This window comes from Antennarius striatus, chromosome 3 (assembly GCF_040054535.1).
Source record: "Antennarius striatus isolate MH-2024 chromosome 3, ASM4005453v1, whole genome shotgun sequence".
Lineage (NCBI taxonomy): Eukaryota > Metazoa > Chordata > Actinopteri > Lophiiformes > Antennariidae > Antennarius > Antennarius striatus.
Window position 1 is genome coordinate 7,399,524 of NC_090778.1, and position 22,468 is coordinate 7,421,991.

Consider the following 22,468-nt stretch of genomic DNA (forward strand, 5'->3'; position numbering starts at 1 on the left):
TGGGGTGTAGGGGCTTTGTGTCCTCCTTGACAGCGAAGTTCCTTAGGGGGGTTGGAGTCAGGGGACAGCCGCACAGACATGCCATCAAAGAGCTGGCCAATACTTCAGAGCGGGCGAGCCATTGGTTGTGGCTGAAGAGGAGTGACACCATCTGGGCTGCCAAAGCGAACGCTTAGCCCTGGGACACACAACCAGGTCTGATCAACCTGTGGTGGGCCTGCCTCAGCTGAGGGCGTATTGTGATAACTGCGCGAAACGCTCCATGATCTCAGGACACAACTAAAGATGTGTCCCAGTAGCTAACCAAGGCCGTAAAGCAGCAGCTCCTACTCTATTCAGGTATGCGATCAGGCGCAAGCTTGGCTGAGGGAGGAGGACACCCTCCTGTCATGCATAGTTCTGGGATTTGTACCATCTTGTCCTTTAATCAAATCTGAACGGAAAGGGTAGAGAGTTGGTTGACATGATGATGAGGAGGAAGGTAGACATACTGTGTGTCCAGGAGACCAGGTGGTAGGTAGCAAGGTTAGACTTCAATGGACATGTTGGTACAGAAAAAAGAGGTAATGAGGAGGTAATGGGCAGGTTAAGAGTGGAGCACCTATAGGAGTGGAGGTAGGAGCACACAGGTAGACTACATCTTGTGTAGAAGGTGTAATCTGAAGGAGATCAGTGACTGCAAAGTAGTGGTAGGCAAGAGTTTAGCCAAACAGCACAGGATGGTGGTGTGCAGGATGACTCTGGTGGTGAGGAAGATGAAGAGGGCAAAGGTGGAGCAGAGGACGATATGGTGGAAGCAGAAAAAGGAAGAGTGTTGCATGACCTTTAGGAAGGAGTTAAGACAGGCTCTGGGTGGTCAGGAGGTGGTTCCAGATGACTGGACAACTACAGCTAATGTGATCAGGGAGACAGGTAGGAGAGTACTTGGTGTGTCATCTGGAAAGAAAGTAGATAAGGTGGTGGAATGAGGAGGTACAGGAGTGTATACAGACAAAGAGGTTAGCTAAGAAGAAGTGGGACATTGAGAGGACTGAGGAGAGGAGACAGGAATACAGGGAGATGCAGCGTAAGGTGAAGGTAGAGGTAGCAAAGGCCAAACAAAGGGCTTATGATGACTTGTATGCTAGGTTGGACAGTAAGGAGGGAGAGACTGATTTATACAAGTTAGCAAGATAGAGAGACAGAGATGGGAAGGATGTGCAGCAGGTTAGGGTGATTAAGGATAGGGATGGAAGTCTATTGACAGGTGCTAGTTGTGTGAAGGGAAGATGGAAAGAGTACTTTGAAGAGGCGATGAACATGGAAAATGAGAAAGAACAAAGACTAGAAGAGTTGACTGTTGTGGACCAGGAAGTAGCAAAGATTAGTCAGGATGAAGTGAGGAGGGCATTGAAGAGGATGAAGAGTGGAAAGGTACTCGGTCCTGATGATATACCAGTGGAGGTATGTCAGTGTCTAGGAAAGGTGGCAGTAGAGTTTCTGACTGGGTTGTTCAACAGGATCTTAGCTAGTGAGACGATGCATGAGGAATGGAGAAGTGTGCTGGTGCCCATCTTTAAGAACAAGGGAGATGAGCAGAGTTGTGGCAACTACAGAGGAATAAAGCTGATGAGCCATACAATGAGGTTATTGAAAAGAGTAGTTGAAGCTAGACTAAGGGAAGAAGTGAGCATTTGTGAGTAGCAGTATGGTTTCATGCCAAAAAGAGTACTACAGATGCAATATTTGCTTTGATGATGTTGATAGAGAAGTACAGAGAAGGCCAGATGAAGCTGCATTGTGTTTTTGTAGATCTGGAGAAAGCTTATGACAGGGTGCCCAGAGAGGAACTGTGGTATTGTATGAGGAAGTCAGGAGTGGCATAGAAGTATGTGAGAGCGGTGCCGGACATGCATGAGGACTGTAAGACAGTGGTGAGGTGTGCTGTAGGTGTGACAGAGGAGTTCAAGGTGGATGTGGGCCTGCGTCAGGGATCAGCTCTGAGCCCCTTCTTGTTTGCTATGGTGATGGACAGGCTGACAGACGAGGTTAGACAGGAATGTCCATGGACTATGATGTTTCCAGATGACATTGTCATCTGTAATGAGACCAGGGAACAGGTGGAGGAGAAACTAGAGAAGTGGAGGTTTTTCCTGGAAAGGAGTGGAATATAGGTTAGCCACAGTAAGACAGAGTACATGTGTGTGAATGAGAGGAACTCAAGTGGAAGAGGGAAAGTACTAGGAGATCAAGAGGGTGGAGGATTTTAAGTACTTTGTCCAAAACACCAAAGTCAACAGTCCAGACCAATGGAAAAGAGGTGAAGAAGCATGTACAGGCAAGATGGAAAGGGTGGAGGAAAGTGTCAGGTGTGATAGAAGAGTTTCAGCTAAAATGAAAGGAAAGGTGTACAAAACTGGTGAGATCAGTGATGTTGTTTAGTCTAGAGACAGTGTCACTGAAGAAAAGACACGTGAAAAAGCTGGAGGTAGAAGAGATGAAGATGCTGAGGTTCTCTTTGGGAGTGACCAGAGGCCTGTACCATAAAGCTTGATTAACCTAGCCGGGCTTCCTCCTACTTATCTGGCTTCACTTAACGAGACATCCGCCCTCCGGATTTTCGGTACCATAAAGCCGGCTATCAACTAACTAATTCAGTTCAGGCTTGTCCACTCTAGCACTCACATAAAAAGGGTGGAGTTTGCTGCATGTGACCAATCACTTGGGGTGGGCGGATCCATCCAAATATCGATATTATCTATACTAAGAAAGTACTTGGATCGGATCGATACTATTGTCCTGTGATCGATATTTTGCTCCTCCACCAATTTCCTCAAAGCGCCATACCCCCCTCTGTCTCTCGCCAAGCGCCCCCTGCTACTCTCTGAGTCTCTGCCTGAGTGAGTGACTCAGGCACACCTTTAGCCCCTTGCCCTACCTGGCCACTGGCCTGCTGCATCCTCTGGACAGAGACAATGTACTCTGGCAGAGGCTTTTCAGCCAAAACATCAACAATACCCACGTACTCTGTTTTTCACAATGTAATTGGGTATCAATTTTAGGAGATTGGTTCCATGGTTATATGTTCACCCAGTTGAAAAAAATCTTGTTTTACTAAAGGCTACAGCTATCCATCACCCAAGGAATCAATTAATCTATTGATTCCTATTCCTATTTGGTCTGAATTGTAATGACATAAATAAAAGTTATATAGTGAATGAGAAGAAACACCATTTCCATTAGTGTAGTATTTATTAACCTAAAAATGAGTCTCATAATCTCTAATTTATTGTGAACCATGTACATTAAAGTGCTAAACAAACTTTAATCCCTGAAATAACATTACGTTACATTGCCGCTTTTTTTTGGTTTGACTCTTGACTTTTGTTCTGAAACAGTTGTAGTAGAAGTATTTTGATTTTTTTTATACTGTTAAAGTTTGCACTGTAGTTATTTATTAAAAAAAGTTTACCCTGTATTTACTTGGTATTGGATCGATTGCTAAATTCCCAGTATTGCCCACCTCTACTGTGCACCAAGACCCAGCGGCTTCTCATAAAACAGACAGGCCATTTTCCAAGAGAACTGATTGGTCAGTAGATGGGGCTTTTATACCTGCTGAGCTACTATCCTGAACTTATCCTGCTCCGGAGCAGGTTGGGTGTTCAGCATAGGTTACCACGACAACGTAGCCCGATAGAAATTAAGCCACCTTTATGGTACCGAAAAGCCAGGGTTAAGCCTGAAGTTATCTCGCTGACCAGGTTATGTTCAGAGAGTCTGTTACTGCGGTAACAAACCCAGAGGTTCAGTTTACCTCGCCATGTGAAACAGACCAGGGTTACAGCTCTAACCCTGGGTTAAGTTACCCCCCTTTGTGAAACCGCAAACCCTGGTTTTGCCTGATTTCAGGGTTAATTTACCCAGAGTTTCCACTGAACCTGCTTCGTGAGGCTAGCTCCAGAGTCTGTTACTGTGGTAACAAACCTAGAGGTTTACTTTACCTCGCCTCGTGACACAGACTAGGTTTACTCCTCTGACTCTGGATTAACTTACCTCCCTTTGTGAAACCGAAAACCCTGGTTTTCCCTGATTTCAGGGTTAACTCACCCAGGTTTTCCACTAAACCGGCTTTATGAAATGGGCCCATTATTTACTGTACAATGTCCTTATGTTATAATGAGGAAGAGGAGGATCCCTAATGAGATGATGCAGAAGTCCGACCTGTGTGAATGATGTTTTTAAACTTCATTCCCAGCTGCTGACATGTGCGCTTCTCCCCCGCTGGATTGCATCTAAAAAAATATTTTATTAAAATATTATTCAAGCCGTTTACCTCTGTAATTTTACCGTCAGAACAACGGACTACGTTTAGACGTATGCATCGATTTGAGCAGCAGTCTCAAGTCATCTCTCTCTTTACACCTGCAATGCTGTTCCTCTTTTAGCAATATGTCCTCTAAGGCTTCATGCACGTCGATTACAATCTGTACTTCAACTGCGCAAAGTAACGCGGAGCGCGTATCGTCCATCTTCATGGTGAATCGTCGAATCTGGGCTCTATTGATGATGGCTTTTTAAAGTGGCGTCACACATGTTAAACTGCGGGTCAACTTACCCTGTGTTACAAAAACTAACCCCGAGAAGTGTTTGTGAAACCGAAAACCGTGGGTTTCCAAGTTCAGGGTAAAGCAACCCACAACCACAGGTTGTACTCGGGGTTCGTTAGCCCTGCTTCGTGACATGGTGTCCGTTCAAAAAGCAGGTTTAGTGGAAAACCAGGGTAAGTTAACCGTGAAATCAGGGAAAACCAGGGCTTTCATTTTCACAAAGGGAGGTAACTTAACCCAGAGTTAGAGCAGTAACCCTGACCTGTTTCATGAAACGAGGTAAACTGAACCTCTGGGTTTGTAACAGACTCTCTGAACATAACCTGGTCGGGAGCAGGTTTTATTCTACAAACCCAGAGTTAGACCGAAGTAAGGTTTTAATAACTCCGTATTTTAGAAGTATTTTGGAGGTGAACATGGCATGTCCGTTTGACAAGGAGCCCCTTGATGGAGTTTCCGCATTAATTCACAGAATTTTTTTTTTTGTATCACATTCAGATGTCCAGTCATATCCAGACAGTTCTCTTTATGATCGGTACTGATTCATGTCCCGATCCATCACACACATCCACAACCTGATCCATCCTTACATCTGCAGCAGTGCTGTGTGTAGGTAGTGGTCCGGTCAGTTTTTTATTTTTTATTGCAAACGGTAGTTTTTCTATACAATGTGAGAGATGCTCAGTGCGCCTCGCCTTGAAACGTTGACCCCAGTTTTTCTATTTCCCTGGAGATAAACCCGTCAGAATCATCAATGAGGAGTTCCACAGGATTGCAGGTGAATGATGTAGAAATCTGATTAATTTGACAGTCTGTTCTCTTAATGATATTGTGCTGCAATCCCAGACATTGATTTCTTTCGGATGTTCCAATGTAATTTGCTGCCATAGATGGTACCCACATTCCCACCAAGGCTCCCTCACATAATGAAGCTGATGATGTGAAGAGGATGTCCATTCACAGCAAATATATGCAGGTACATTGACTACTGTTTCTACACCTTAAAGACTGCATCATAGATAAACTAACATCTGTCCAGATCACATGTGATGCAGCAAACTACATTTTCCACCTTTATTTATATAGTGCCTAATCACTTCAGCAGACATTTCAAAGAGCTTTAACAGACAGACACCCAACAGAACCCTCCAGAGCAAGCATAGCATACTGATGTGGAGACGGAGCGGTCCTGATCGGTTCCTGACTCACAGGTGTATGATAAGTCTCACCTGAGCAACAGACTAATGCAGTAACTAAAGATCAGCACAATAATTCACTTGTCTCCATCGTTTAATCCACTCTAATGAATCTACTTTCCATCACAGGAGTCTGATGGTTGTTTTCTGGGGGACAGGGGTTACCCATGCCCAACCGAGGCTGCTGACCCCTTACTAACCCAGGCCTCCAACAGAACTTCAAATGGGTTCACTGCAGGATGAGAGCCCGGGTGGAGATGACCATAGTTCTGCTGAAAGGTTGTTTCCAGTGTCCATGACACCTCAGGAGGATTCCTGAGAGGACCTGTGATGCAGTTCTGTTCTTCATAGTAGTATTGCCGCTATCAGAGGAGAACAGCACCCTACCCCACAAACTGAACACCCCGATGATGACCCCGTCCACCTGCCAGCTATCCAGGGTGACAGAGCAGTGACTCCATCTGCCAGAATCATTTCAGAGTCTGTGTAACTCACCATCACCACAGCGGGCAATAAAAACATACAACATACATTTCATTTGGTCATCTTTATTACTTATAAATACAAAGTTATTTCTTAGATCATTTTAGTGGTGAACATTCTAATATTCAACATGATTCACTTGTGAACAACACCCACCTCTAACTTTGTATTTGTATGTTCAAATCTTCCCTCCTAATCTGGAGGTCCAAAGAAACCATTTTTTATCTGTTGTCTGTATTTCATAGAAAGCAAATTGGATAAACTTCTCTAACAAACAGCTGGAAATACAGGAGGAGGACATCAAAACATACAGTTGCATATGAATGCCACAGAAAGAACCGCTGGTGTTCACTGAGCGTCTATCTGTACATTGGATGTGACGGACTGTCCTGCTTGCTCTGTTAAAAAAAGATGAGAAAGTGTTGATCCTTCAATGGAGGCTAAATGTCACTCTGTATTGCACCAGAATTTTAAGGAATAGGAACAATCGGTAACAAAAAATATTTGACCACCTTTCTTAACTTCAATTTCCTGTTAATTTCTTTTTCTTTTTATCAGTTATGTATTATTTGACAAAAGACACAGATAATTGAACATGGAATGCCTATAGATGAGAGCACATTTATGTGTGTGACAAGAGCATTCTGTTGGCGATAAAACAACTGTAAAGCCGAACGTCCACTTATTATTTACTGTACAATGTCATTATGTTATAATGAGGAAAAGGATCCCTAACGAGATGATGCAGAAGTCTGACCTGTGTGAACGATGTTTTTAAACTTTGTTCTCGGCTGTTGACATGTGCGCTTCTCCCCTGCTGGATTGGACTACGTTTAGATGTACGCATCGACTTTAGCAGCAGTTTCAAGTCATCTCTCTCTTCTTTACAGCTGCAATGCTGTTCCTCTTTTCATAACATGTCCTCAAAGTCTTCATACACATAGATTACAATCTGCACTTCAACTGCGTGAAGTAACACGGAGCGCGTCTCGTCCGTCGTCAAGGTGACTCGTCGAATCTGGGCTCCATCGATGATGGCTTTTTGAAGTGGCATCGCGCCTGTTAAACTACGGGTCAACTTACCCTGGGTAACAAAAACTAACCCCGAGAAGCGCTTGTGAAACCGAAAACCCTGGGTTTCCAAGTTCAGGGTAAAGCAACCCAGAACCACAGGTTGTACTCGGGGATTGTTACCCTTGCTTCGTGACGTGGGGCCATTCAAAAACCAGGTTTAGTGGACAACCAGGGTGAGGTCAGGGAAAACCAGGACTTTCATTTTCACAAAGGGAGGTAAGTTAACCCAGAGTTAGAGCAGTAACCCTGACCTGTTTCATGACACGAGGTGAACTGAACCTCTGGGTTTGTTACCGCAGTAACAGACTCTCTGAACATAACCTGGTCGGGAGCAGGTTTCATTCCACAAACCCAGGGTTTCCTCTGACTCCGCCCCCTTTCACCGCCGCTCGGGCGGCTTCATTTCCTGGTTCTGTGTGACGGAGAGTCTGACCGAAGTAAGGTTTAATAAATAACTCCGTATTTTAGAGGTGAACATGTCATGTCCGTTTGATGAGGAGCCCATCGATGGAGTTTCCGCATTAATTCAGAGATTTTTTTTTTTGTATCACGTTCAGATGTCCAGTCATATCCTGTTGGACAGTTCTCTTTATCAGTTCTCTTTAAAAAGGGATGACAATCTGTTAATACTTCAGTAGCGGATAAATGCCACTCTGTATTCCACCAGAATGTGAAGCAATGGGAAGAGAACAATCAGTAACATAAAATATTAGCCCACCTTTGTTTTCTTCAATTTCTTGTTCATTTCTTTCTTTTTTTTAATCATTATTAACTCCTGTGTGTATCATGTGACTAAAACAGACAGAAAATAAAACCTGGAATACCTTAAAGCGGTTATAAGCAGTACAATGCCACGGCCATTGTTGTATGAACTAAAGCAGTTTTGGCTATGACTGTTTGAAACGAGCTAATGTCAGGTCTTGATTTCAGTTCTTATATATTATAGGTGTACGCAATGGTGTGAATATCCTTCTCAACTGTGTTTGTAACGTTCATATGTCGATTTACTGTTTCATCTACACAACAATAAAACGTTTTAATGTATTTCATTATTTAACAGAACCTGATATAGATGAGAGCGCATTTATGTGCGTGAAAAGAGCGTTATGTTGGCGATGAAACAACTGAACAATCAAACGTCCACTTAATATTTATTGTACAATATCAAACATAATGACGATGAGGAGGATCCCTAATGAGATGATGAAGTCTGACCTGTGCGAATGATGTTTTTATTTTCATTTTCAGCTGCTGACGTGCCCTTCTCCCCCTACTGGATCACACCTAAATAAAATAAATTAATAAACTATTCTTGAAGCCGTTTACTTCCGTATTTTTACCGTGAGTGCAACGGACTTAGAACTTACGCATCGACTTGAGCAGCAATTCACTCCCACGACATGTCGCTCTTCTTTGCAGCTGCAACGCTGTTCTGTTTCTTCTGAAAATTTCCTCAAAGTCTTTCTATTCATAAATTAAAATCTGTACTCCGACTTCCGTAAAGCGTTGCTGTGCGCGTCTCGTCCATCGTCATGGTGAATCGATGAATCGGGGCTCCATTGATGATGGCTTTTTTTGAAGTTGTCGTGTCAGTTAAACTGCGGGTCAATTTACTCTGGGTTAGAAAAAGTAACCCTGAACCGCGTTTGTGAAAACAAAATCCCTGGTTTTTCCAAGTTCAGGGTAAAGCAACCCAGAACCACAGGTTTACCTCAGGGTAGGTTAACCCTGCCTTCGTGACATAGGCCCTCTATGTATATGTAGAGACCTGAAAAAGTGTGATTTTCATAATAGGGCCCCTTTAATACTTCAGCAGAGGATAAATGTCACACTCTGTATTCCACCAGAATGTGAAGCAATGGGAAGAGAACATTCAGTAACATAAAATATTAGACCACCTTTGTTTTATTCAATTTCTTGTTAATTTCTTTTTGTTTATATCAGTTATTAACTCCTGTGTGTATCATGTGACTAAAACAGACAGAAAATAAAACTTGGAATACCCTAAAGCAGTTATAAGCAGTATAATGTAAGAACTAAAGCACTTTTGGCTGTTACTGTATTAAGGAAACACTGCAAACGAGCTAGATGTCAGCTCTTGATTTCAGTTCTTAAATAATACAGGTATATGCAATGTTGTGAATATCCTTCTCAACTATTTTTGTAACGTGCATATGCCAATTTACTGTTTCATTTACACAACAGGAAAACTTTTAAATATATTTCTTTATTGAACAGAACCTGATATAGATGAGAGCGCATTTATGTGCGTGAAAAGAGCATTATGTTGGCGATAAAACAACTGAACAGTCAAACGTCCACTTAATATTTATTGTACAATATCAAACATAATGAGGAAGTGGAGGATCCCTCACGAGATGATGCAGAAGTCTGACCTGTGTGAACAATGTTTTTATACTTCATTCTCAGGTACTGACGTGCGATTCTCCCCCGCTGGATCGCACCCACATAAAATAAATTAATAAACAATTATTGAAGCCTCAAAACCTCCGTATTTTTACCATGAGTGCAACGGACTACATTTAAACTTACATTTAGACTACATTTAGACTTGAGCAGCAATTCACTCCCATGACATCTCGCTCTTCTTTGCAGTTGCAATGGTGTTCTGTTTCTGCTGAAAATTTGTGAAACCGAAATCCCTGGTTTTTCCAAGTTCAGGGTAAAGCAACCCAGAACCACAAGTTTACCTCAGGGTAGGTTAACCCTGCCTTCGTGAAATAGACCCTTTATGTTTAGTTTTCCACAGGTTTATGTATAACAATTGAATAAATAAATATATCAGAAAATAACAAGTTTGCATTAACATAATTTTAATTTCAATTTAATTTATTCACAGTGACTCAACCTAATAGTAACTCAAAACATTTATATTAAATGAGACTTGTTGCATTTGGGGAGAACATTGTAGGTTATTAAAATGCATAAAATTGGGCAGGGTTGACAAATTATACAAGTTCTTTTATTATTCTATTTGTAGGAGCCATGAATGAATTTATAGGTATTTTGAATTATGAGATATGATGATGGTTAGGGTTAGGGTTAGGGTTAGGCAACGTTTTTATCGCTACACCTTTGCGATCACTTATGTGAGTTTGTGAACATGTTTTATGAGTTGATTATTCTTTTTTCGTTAATAAAGGATTAAACATATTTTTTTGTGTGGTGGTGATTTTTTCCTGGAAGCGCGTCTGACAAAGGAAGGCCCCGTCGTCAGCCTCTCAGCGAATTATTGGTTTGGAAGTCGCTACACTATTTTTATTATTGTATTGAAAAATATAGATATATTTAAATTTTAAAAAATTGGCCACTGATTTCCCCCACACCCATTTCAATCTCCTCTAGATAATCACTGGATTATAGAAAATATTAAAACCAGTTCATTTTTGCTTTTTCTAGTGCAAAGAACTATTTGCTGCTACATTTTCTTTATTAATTGGAATCTTGGTTTTCTAGCTCAGACTACAGTCAAACCAGCACCGTCCACATTGTCCAGCCAGTAGTGATTTATGGTTTGTTTGTTTCATAAGTCAGAAAAGGGTAGCGTCTGATGCTCATAAACAATTGTGGCGGCGAGTGCTCTTGCTTCAAATTGATTCTCTTCTGTATCTACTATGAAAAATGTACTTGCTCAACCTCAAAGATCAATTACTTTTCAGTCTTTCTGGTCTTCTACAAAAATTGTGAAAAAGCCTGTGGATAAGAAAACAATTACAGCTAATGATAGAATGTCGTAGGTGTGGAAATGCTGAATCATATTTCCACTGCATTGCTCTTCTTCTTATGTGTGAAACACTATTTAAGGCATGGGTAATTTTGATGATTAGAGCAGTATGACATGACATTGTGATTTGTTGATGGTAGTACGAATCCAAAAGGCATAAAAACATTATTTGTGTTTATATGATACATACTGTATATGAACACAGCTGTTGCTGGCTTTCCCACAATGTTTCACCTCTCAGAGTAAAACTATGCATTTGACATAAGAGCAAAAAAAGGTCAATTTTAATCTAGCAATATGTGACCATATTTTAGGAAGCTGAAAAGTTTAAATATAACTTCAGCTACAGACAAACAACACTTTTCTTACAGTCCACGTGGAAATATGCAGCACTTTTGCTATAAAGTACCTCATTTAACCTGAAAACAATACAGTACTTTACAATAGCATGAGTGTATCAACATCGACTGATTCACAAACATGACAAATGTGTTCCAAGTCAAGTATCACTGGTCAAAATGGACACTGAACAGGCTCAATTTCAAGCATTATCAAAGCTCTGGATCCAGACTTTCTGAAAGAACCTTTATAAGTAGTAAGAGGTAGAGCTGACATTTAGAGATGGTTTGTGTCCAGGATCAATGTACAAGCAAGAGATCAATTTTTTGTATTGACCTTTATCATTAAAAATGGGAGTGAAGTCTCAATGGAACTAGTTCTTTTTTCCGAATTGTCCCAGCCAGAGGAGATAGCAGCATAATTTATTAATTAATTTATTTAGTTTAATTTTTTTCGAACATGTTAATACATCAGACTTCACACCTTCATCACATTTACAACATCAACAACAAAATCCGAAAAAAAATTGGGCTAATGGGTAGAAGCCAATAGGCTTGTGAAATTCCCGTCCCCCAGAATCAACAAATATCTCTCTCATTACAACATGTTGTCAACAAACTCAGACATTAAAAGTTTTCAACCAGTTCATACATTGAATTTTGACAGACGTTCAATAGTCTTACTTCATACTCTTTCAGATATTAGCCTTTTAACCTAGAGCATAACCATGTTTACATTCCTCCTAAGAACACAAGGTTTGTTAACATCATAGATAGTCAAAACAAGAAGTTGACCTTGCCGGTGTTCTCAACAAGAAAATATTCTTCTTGAAAATATCATATTCACCTCTTTCAGCAGACAGTGTTTATACAAGAATTAACCAGTTTGTTGCAGATGCTTTAACAGTTTCACATGGTATTATATTGTCAAAAGATATCAACATGCTCTTAAAGTCAAATTTAATGTTATCCCATGTTATCAACGCGGTACACTGGCGTCGTGCCCGGAGTGTCCACCCGCCTCATGCCCTGAGACTGCCGGGATAGGCACCAGCTCCCCCGCGACCTGCGGATGAAGCGGGTTAGAAAATGACTTTTTTGTTGTTGCTTTTTTTTTGGTCATAAATCCATGTTTCTGACATTGATGATGCTGTTTTCTCAACGGTTCCATGTAATACTTGACGTGTCTAAAATTGTTGTAGAGCTTGCACTATTGAAGTGATTCTGTTGTACAGATCTTTGCTGTAGTAACAATTCTTGTCCGTCTGTATTGCTCGTATTTTAGTGACTCTTCTGCACTCCTGATCACCATTGTTTTCATCTGGTTCGGAGAAAGCCCCTTTGTTTTAATGATCCTGCAGTTATTCGTCCAGGTGTTGTCAATCAGTCCATTCTTTTTCAGTTGTCGAGCTTTTTTAGCGATATCAGCATTCTTTTTAGTGAGATTGTCATTAATATTAATTAATATCTTCTGCGCATGCGCGAGCAGGCTGCAGTTTCCTCTGCTTATGCAATTTCCTCCGGGATTAATAAAGTATCTATCTATCTATCTATCTATCTATCTATCTATCTATCTATCTATCTATCTATCTATCTATCTATCTATCTATCTATCTATCTATCTATCTATCTATATAGACATTTTTACCTTTCAGTTTGAAGCCTTGTTTCAGAAGCGCAACTTTGTGTTTACGACTCTGGAATTTTATCAGCACTGCAGGTGGTTGCCTACCTTCAGATGGTAATGGATAACACGTCTCAATCTAGCCCGGATCTATAGTTATCTCCAGGTCTCTCAGTTGAGAACTTACTTGTTGCTCCAGAGATTCGGTGTCAGCGCTGTGCTGAGTTTTATCTCCCCTTGCCACAGCATTCGTGTAATTCCTCGGCTTAATTTTGATTCCAATGATGATCACATAATTTATACGAATGCTTTGTTCCAAATCATCCATTCATTGTTGTCCTTGTTCTAAGACAACAATTCTTCTGTCGTTTTCATCCATGTCTTTCTGCATTTTCTTCATTTAGTCCTTCATTTCTTCCATGGCGTCTAGCACCGGTTTTAGCTTTTCTTTTTTATCAAAGTCACTCCTTAACTTATCAAAGTCGCTCTTTAACTCGCTCTTTATCTCTTTCATAAAAGAGACCATCTGGTCTTGAGTATCCTCCGATTTTCCTCTTCCTTTTGTCTTTTTTCAGAAAGTAATTAATCTATTGCAGATGTTGCTGATCTGTTTAAAACAACAATTTTAAACAGATCAGCAACCACAATGCAGCCACAGATAATTAATTGACTGGATTGCCAATGAAAAATACTGATTTTCTATATTTTGAGTGATGTGATTGCCATAATGATTAAAAAAAAAAAGAGTGCTATCCCTCAAGGAAGGAGGCGGTATTCAGGTATAAACCAGCTAATAAATATTTTTTCATCTCAAGTGAAAAACTACTTGGGCTGAATTATCACAAATTGATGCATGGGTTTTTTGATAAGATAATTTCTAATAGTTTTAACAAGCAATTAACTTTTTTCTAGTGCCATTAAGTCAAAATATTGAGTATTGTAGTCTAAATCAATTCCTGGAAAACTAACTCCTTATACTAATTAATAACTTTTTGTTACTACTAATCAGCTGTGTTATCATGCTAAATAAAGATGGTACTCATACCATCCAAACAACTGAGCGGCACTGGCTCAGTGGTAGAGCGGGCAGTAGAGCGAGTCGTCCAATGTTCCAAAGATTGGCGGTTCCCGTTCCTGCCCAAAAACACTTAGAGTATGAGATGACAAGGGAGGTGCACTGTCGAGGCTTCCTAGAAGAAGGTGCCATCCCCCTTTATAAGTTGCTCATTTGGGGCACAGTATGATGAAGTTGCCTGCCATTCTACCTCCTCCTGTATGCCTACAGGCACCCATGTGTGTGTGCATGTGCAACAGGGGCTTGTACACACTAACATGCACGCATGCGTTTTGAAGCATTTACTAACTAGAGTGTGTTCTTAATTTCCTTTGGATGATCAGATTAGTACATAAAATAAAATAAAAAAACAGCAGGTAGGAATAGTCTTTAATTTTAGATAGATAATGATGATTGTTTTTATTTGTATCTATAGAGAAAAGCAGCTTCTAAGTACATCATCCAGGCCTACCTTTCGGCTATGTGCCCACCTACTCCTGCCCAACCCATTCGCAAAAGACCTCTCAGTGTTATTTGCAATCTTGTATCGACAGGCTTTAGATTGCTTTCTTTGCTTGATTGATGAGAAGGTGAAACGGGCACACTCTATCCACTCTCTTAGCAAGCTCTGTCTCGTATGTGAGACACGTCATAATTTATTCAGGCTGCTTTTAAGATACAGTGATACCTCTACTTACGAATGTCTGTACTTACGAATTTTTCTACTTACGAAATTTCTCAGCAGGAAAATATTACCTCTAATTACGAAAGACATTTTGAGTTACGTAATGTAAAAACACAGTATCGGCTGATACTTGAATCTCCCACAGGTTCCTGAACGCAACATTCTCATAGGTGCTTTACCATTGGCTATTACCTTCTACGTATCTTCCTGGCATCCCATTGGCTAAGAGGGATGCCACTCCAGCTCTGTGTGGAGCTAGAATGGTGCTTACTGAGTGTCTCGGCATTCGGCACTCCACCCGTGAGGTAGACTGATAGTTTTGCGCAAATATAATAACTTTTTGAATACGTATTCGCTATGGACCCCAAGAAAGTGACGGAAAAAAGAGGAAAAGAAAAGAGTTTTTTTTGTCCATACAAACAAAGCAAGAGATAATAGAAGAGCATGAGAAGGGGATGCTTTGGTTGATCTCGCCAAAGAATATGGCCAAAAATCTACAATCGACACGTTATTAAAACAAAAGGAAGTTTAAGTAGTTTAAGGCATTGCGTGGATGGTTGGAGAAGTTCAAAAGGAGGACTGGAATTCACTCTGTTGTTGGCATCGTGAGATAGGAGCGCATGAAGCAAAGAGGGCAAAAGACAATGGGGACAGCTGTTAAAAAGGTAAATGACCGTCATTATTATTCTTTACTCTATTATTTGTTTTTTACGTTATGCACAACTCTCATTTATTGTGTAATAATCTAATCGTAACATGTATTTGTTACGTTTTGATGCATTTTTATGCTTTATAAAACATTTACACTGTATGTCGGAATTTTTGTGGGCTTGGAACGGATTAGGGCATTTGCATGGAAAACACGTCTCTACTTACGTAATCTTCTATTTACGTAATTTATTCCGGAACCAATCAATTTCGTAAGTAGAGGTACCACTGTACTTTGTTGTTCTGTAAGTCCTTATAACTTAAATAGCTGCAGTGCTGTCTTTGTTGTGTTTATGAGTCTGCTCCCTCTAGGAATGTTGGCCACATTGAAAATGAGGTAATGAGTCCCTGTTCTAGTTTGTGGAGCATGCAGCTGACCCATCACCTCAGTGCATGGATAGTTATCCCATCTTCACCTGCTGTCAGCACACCAATGACCTTCGTTAAATAAAACTGACATTCTGCATGTAAAATTATCACAATATTCCTGAAACAATTATATGTCGACTGGTAATTAATTACCCCCTGTCAAGACAACATGTAAAGCAATGCTATTTTAATGCAGGGTCTCTAGAATGCTCATTAATCTCTCCAAGATACTACTCAGTGCCTGAGGCCATGTTGTCTCCATTCATTATTTCCTACATTACAGTATATTGTTTTTGTTTTGTTTTTTTCCACATTGTCATGATTTCCTCTTTGATTTCAAGAAAACATAGAGAAAATACAACATCCTAAGAATTGCAAGCACTGTACATAAAATATGTTGTTCTGTAACGATCCTCCCACAGCGCTTATGGTCAGTAAGTAGGACACATTTATAAACATGCTGAGATGCAAGTAAGATAAGAGAAACTGCTGAGTGAACACCAAAAAGTGATAGCAAAGTTCTTTCTTTCTGCCCTTTGTTTTTTCTCGTTGGTAAACTTTATCACTGCAATTCAGTCTGATTTTGATGACACAGGTTCTGACGGTCCTGTGCCCAGAGTTTTTATTTGCAGGCTCCAAGAAAAAAAGCGAGTACCCGAGGGTTTGACAGCCATGGTGCTGCAGAGCCCAAGGGAACAAGAATCATCCACCGCTCTCAGATATGAGATGCCGAGCTTTTTCTACATCCGGTATCAGTAAAACATTCCCCAGACCTCAGCATGCCGACAATTACAATGGGTATGGCTGTTAGGGCTGTCAGGGATGAACATTTCAATGCTCTTCCCACGTGTCCCAGATCTGGTGTAAGTGCTCAAGACATGGCTAAGGCGCTCATCCTCTATTGCGCTGGTTCTAAGGATGTACTTTCTAAGGAGGTTGAGGGCATTCAACGTCTGCAGGAAGCTCCTGTGGATGTTCTACCAGTCTGTGGTTGCCAGCGTCCTGTCTTACGCTGTGGTGTGTTGGGGAGGGAGTGTGACAAAGGCGGATCTCTCCAGGCTGTAAAAGCTGATCAGACGGGCCAATTCAGTAGTCGGGATAAAGCTGGACCCTTTGACAACGGTGGCAGAGAAGAGAACCTTAGACAAACTGCTGGACATCATGGGCGATGTCAGCCACCCTCTGCACACCGTTATCAACAACCAGAGGAGCCTGAGGAGAAGCCTGAGCAGCCAGAGGCTGCACGTCCCAACATGCAGGACAAATAGACTGAAGAACTCCTTCATCCCCCGAGCCATTAAACTGTTCAACTCCTCTCTGGGGGAGATGAAGAAAAAAGGGGTTCACACGAGAGCGGAGGGATGACGGAAACAGTGCACGAAACATTGTAACCACACTAATACAATATATTATTCAGTCCATGCCTATCCAGGTTTATTTATTCATGCCCTTTATTCCTAAGCCGATTTAAGCCCATTTAGGTCTTTGTATTTGTATATTCCATTATTTAGTGGGTTATTTATTATTATTATTCTCTCTGTCTGGTGGGTTACTATTTATTACTCTTTGTATTTGGTGTTGGCATTACTTTCTGTGTGTCTTTTCTTTCTGTGTATGTGCTGTGCTGTGTGTAATGTGACGGAGAAAGTAATTTCCCTGATGGGCCCTCCTGAAGGGATGAATAAAATCCTACTCTACTCTCATGCTGATGTTTCAGTGAATACTGAGATCTGATTTCATTATTGTGTGTATTGTTTGTCAGGGCTAGCTGAGGCTAATAATTTCCATAAAACCATTTCAAAGCTTGAAATGTTTTATAGACGCTGTAAAACATAATTTCTTGGTTGTTTGAAGTGTCAGCACACAGCTGCATCACCAGGATTCATTTTAAGAAAAATTCAAACCATCATCATTTCTGACTTCTGTTCTCATGCCAAACTTTTAGATCAATTTAAAAATATAAAATGCTCACTGAAAAATAAATGTTATTCGTACATTGGCACAGGAGATTTTTTGTTTGTCCCAAGGAGGCGGATCAGTAGCAGCATTTCTTCTGTTGGTCGCTCAACAGTGTTGGTCTTGAAAAAATGTCAATAGAGTTCTTAAATGTATTTCTGTGAAAGTTTGTGGAGACATTCTCTTCTGGATGGATTGTATTAGCTAGAGGGGTGTCCTGATTTCACTTTTAGGCTCACCATCATCACATTTTTATTGTATTGTAAAATATATGAGCACCTCAGAGATGGATGGACATTTAAAGGGACAGTAAAGATAAAATGAACTGGGTCTGTATTTGAAATACATAAGTAAAAAAAAACGGCTTGGTGTAATTTTTTTTTTTTAATTTGCAAAGGGGACTTAGAAATATGAAATTTATCGTAAGTTATGGAGCGCGCCATGACAGTGGAAGTGACGCAACCGTAGACAATGGGGTGAATCCATATCAATGCAGATAAAGCAAGCGACAATGTAAAGAGCTGGCATTTTTGTAATTATTTATCCAAATATTTTCAAAAATAATGTTGTCGTCATCGGAAACTGAAGACGAGTTCCCAGTGAACCCACTGGGGTGTAATTATTCCATATAATTACCACCCCATGTACAAGGAAGATGAGATTTTGTCCTGATCTAGCGAGTGATCCCAGGTGGCTTCATCTGAATCACATTCTGACAGAGATATCCAACTAGTTATAATGTCCCGTTTTGGTTTACTGTGTATATGGAAAAGTTAATCGCGCTACCAATGCTAACACGCTAGCCCGTCAATGGGTTTTACCATATTATGTTAGCATTGAGCTAACTGCCATTTGTTACTGTTGGACTGTGTGGAGTTAATACATCGTCTACATCCCTCCACGTGCGGACCCAGAGACTGCGCCTGAGACCATCTCTGCGACCACCTCTGCTCTTTGGACCCGACACCTGGAGGCACTCGTCATTATCACTGGTGACTTTAACCATGTCACCCTGGACTCATTTCTCCGAACAATGGTCCAGTGTGTAGACTGCCCCACACAGAAGAACAGAACCATCGATCTGTTTTACACTAACGCTAAGGAGGCATACACTGCCACCCCCCTTCCCTCACTAGGTATATCGGACCATAACCTAGTGCACCTACAGCCCACCTACATCCCGCTGGTGAAACGGCTGCCAGCAACAACACGGCAGGTCAGGAGGTGGTCCCCGGAAGTGGAGGAAACACTGAGGGACTGCTTCCAGACAACTGACTGGGATGTTATTGTGGGCTCACATGGGGAGGACATTGAGGGGGCAGCCCAGTGTTTTACAGATTACATGAACTTCTGTGTGGACACCGTGGCCCCTGTCAGGACAGTCAAGTGTTACCCCAACAACAAACCATGGGTAACCAAGGAAGTCAAGGTTGTCCTGAACAGGAAGAAGTGGGCGTTCAGGAGCAAGAATGAGGAGGAGATGAGGAAGGCCCAGCAGGAAGTGAGACTCTGCCTGAGGGAGGCCAAGGAGGCGTACGGGAGGAAGCTGGAGAAGCAGCTGGGGTGCAACCAGGTGCGGGAGGTCTGGAATGGGATGAGAACCATCACCGGACGTGGGAAAGGGTGCAGCACTGTGGAGGGGAATAGTGAATGAGCGAATGAACTAAACAGCTTTTTCAATCGGTTCAGCTCCCACACCACTCCCAGCTCCACGTCCCAGGCCTCCCTCCCTGGGGACCGCTCCACTGATGCTCCCTCCTCCTGTGCTTCCTCTCCTTCCATCCCTGCCGCTTCTTCCGAGCCCACTCTAAGAGCTGCGAAGCTTAACAGCCCCACCTCAATCACTGGAATTCCAACCTCAACACGACCTCCTGCTCCCCCCACAACCGAGACCGCCATCACTGCAGACCTGATGAAGACAACGCTGCGGAGGCTTCGTCCCTATAAGGCGGCTGGACCGGATAAGGTCTCCCCAAAACTCCTCCGAGGCTGTGCTTCGGTACTAGGGTACCCCCTGCAGCGATTGTTCAACCTCAGTCTGCAGCTGGGGAGGGTCCCGTCACTGTGGAAGACCCCCTGCATTGTCCCTGTACCCAAGAAAGGACTGAGCTCTGAGCTACTGAGCTCAACAACCACCGACCAGTCGCTCTTACCTCCCACGTAATGAAGACCCTAGAGCGACTGGTCCTGGAGCTCATGCATCCACAGGTGCAGGATAAAATGGAACCCCTCCAGTTCGCCTATCAGGCCAACGTTGGGGTTGATGACGCTGTCTTGTACCTCCTCCACCGTGTGCTCTCCTACCTGGACGCCGGGGCTGTGCCGTCAGGGTGCTCTTCTTTGACTTTTCGAGCGCCTTCAACATCATCCAGCCCCGGCTCCTGCAGGATAAACTGACCTCCATGGCTGTGAACCCCTACCTCGTGAGCTGGATCACGGACTACCTAACGGACAGACCTCAGTACGTCCATATGGGGGATTGTTTGTCTTCTATGGTGACCAGCAGCCCAGGGGCACCACAGGGGACCGTGCTCTCCCCCATTCTCTTCACCGTCTACACATCGGACTTCAAGCACAACTTGGATACATGCCACATACAGAAGTACTCCGATGACACTGCGATTGTGGCATGTATCTGGGAGGGTGATGAGGGGGAGTACAGGGCATTGGTGGTTGACTTTGTGGAGTGGTGCTAGCAGCACCAGCTCCAGCTCAACGTCTCCAAGACGAAGGAAATGGTGCTGGATTGCCGGCGGGCACCTCCCTCTCCACAGCCAGTGATCATCAAGGGCAGTGAGATGGAAGTGATAATGATAGGTACCTGGGAGCAGCTAGACAGCAGACTGGACTGGTCACTCAACTCAGACTGTGTGTACAAAAAGGGGAAGAGCAGGATGTACTTCCTGAGGAGGCTGGCCTCCTTCAACATCTGCCCCGCCACTCCAACACACCATTGTGTGTTGGAGTGATATGGACCGTCTTAACAGACTCATCTGCAGAGCGGGCTCAGTGGTCGGGCTGTGCCTGGACTATGTGGAGACGATTCTGGAGAGCGATACCATGTCTACAATTAAGGCTATCATGAACAACACCAGCCACCCTATGCACACCACGTTCTCCCAGCAGAGAAGCACCTTCAGCGGCAGACTGCTGCAGACAGACTGCAGACAGCGCCTCCCAGCGCCTCCACGGAGAGGCTGAGGTCCTCCTTCGTGCCCCGTGCCATCAGGGGGTACAATGACTCTCAGGAGGAGTGGGGGGGAGGTGGCGAGGTCAGCACGCGGTTGAATGGATTTTATTTAATTTTATACTGTTTATATTTTAATTTTATACTGTTTATATTTTATAGTTTAGTATATGTCCTGTTAATGCTGTATTTTATATTTTAGGAGTTTTATATTTTAAGAGTTTATATTTTAATTTTATACTGTATTTTGTACTGTTTACTGTATTTTAAGAGTTTATATTTAAATTTTATACTGTTTATATTTTAGTTATAATTTAGTATATGTCCTGTTAATGTTGTAGGTGTCTGTTAGTGTAGTGTATGTGTCACGCTCCGTGTTGGTGACTGCTCCAGCCTCTCCTCCAACTCGTGTTCATAGGTGTGGTTGTGTGGGCGGAGTCGTCCTGGGAGGAGCTTCACCTGGATACCATCTGCAATCGGCCGGCTTCTTAGACCCAGCTCTCCACGCAGACGGTGCCAGATTGTTGCTCCAGTTTGATGTTGGTGATTCTGGTCTCCCGGCTGCTGCTCCCTTTTACCACACTCGTGCTGTGATCCTCTGCCCGCTTTGGTTTGAATAAACACAGCTTTTTGGATTTTTGGACTCTGGTGTCACTAATTGGGTTCTAGTCTATAATGTGCCGTAACAGTATGTCTTGTGGTATGTCCTGTGATGTCAGTGTTTCTTTTTCTCCTGGTGTTTATCCAGTATTTATTCGTTATGTAATGCCTGAGCAGTGAATATGTGCAATTTCCTCCAGGATTAATAAAGTATCTAATAACAACTCTAGTTTATATTAACATGTCTTGTATTTACGAATGTATAATGATCAGGGCCTGACATGCTGTTTTTGTATGTTTTATTTCAGTTTCACAGATCTTCTCAGTAAAATGACCTGTCTATCACTTTTGATATTGTTTACTTTTCGCGAGTGCCATAATCATGTGATAATCTGGTCATAAAAACATTTAAACAATATTTGAATAGCTCCAGACATTAAGTAATTATCCAGCAAAACTTGGGAATTTAGAATAAATACTGTGGGTTGTCCGAAAATTGTCTTACCTTCAAATCTCTTTGGAAATCCTCCAAGGATAAGTGCTTATGACAGATCCTCGGATCCTTGACCCGGTTTATCCGTGCTCTCCATCTCCTTCCAAGCTTCCCAGAAGGTATTCTAAGTAAGGATAGGTCCTTATCTTTGCTTTTTCTTGGTGTTGTGTTGACACAACCATTCACCTTGCAGGTAACCATGATATTTATCGAGTTAATCGTGTCGTTGATCGCATTGTCTTCTATTGCTGCCAAGCTAAGTTTGTCGCCAATGACGTATGATGCCCATGTGACCACTGGATGCGGAAGCTGCTGCAGCGCAGATTTTAAGGTTTTCTGACCAAACGGATGATGCTACACATTTAAA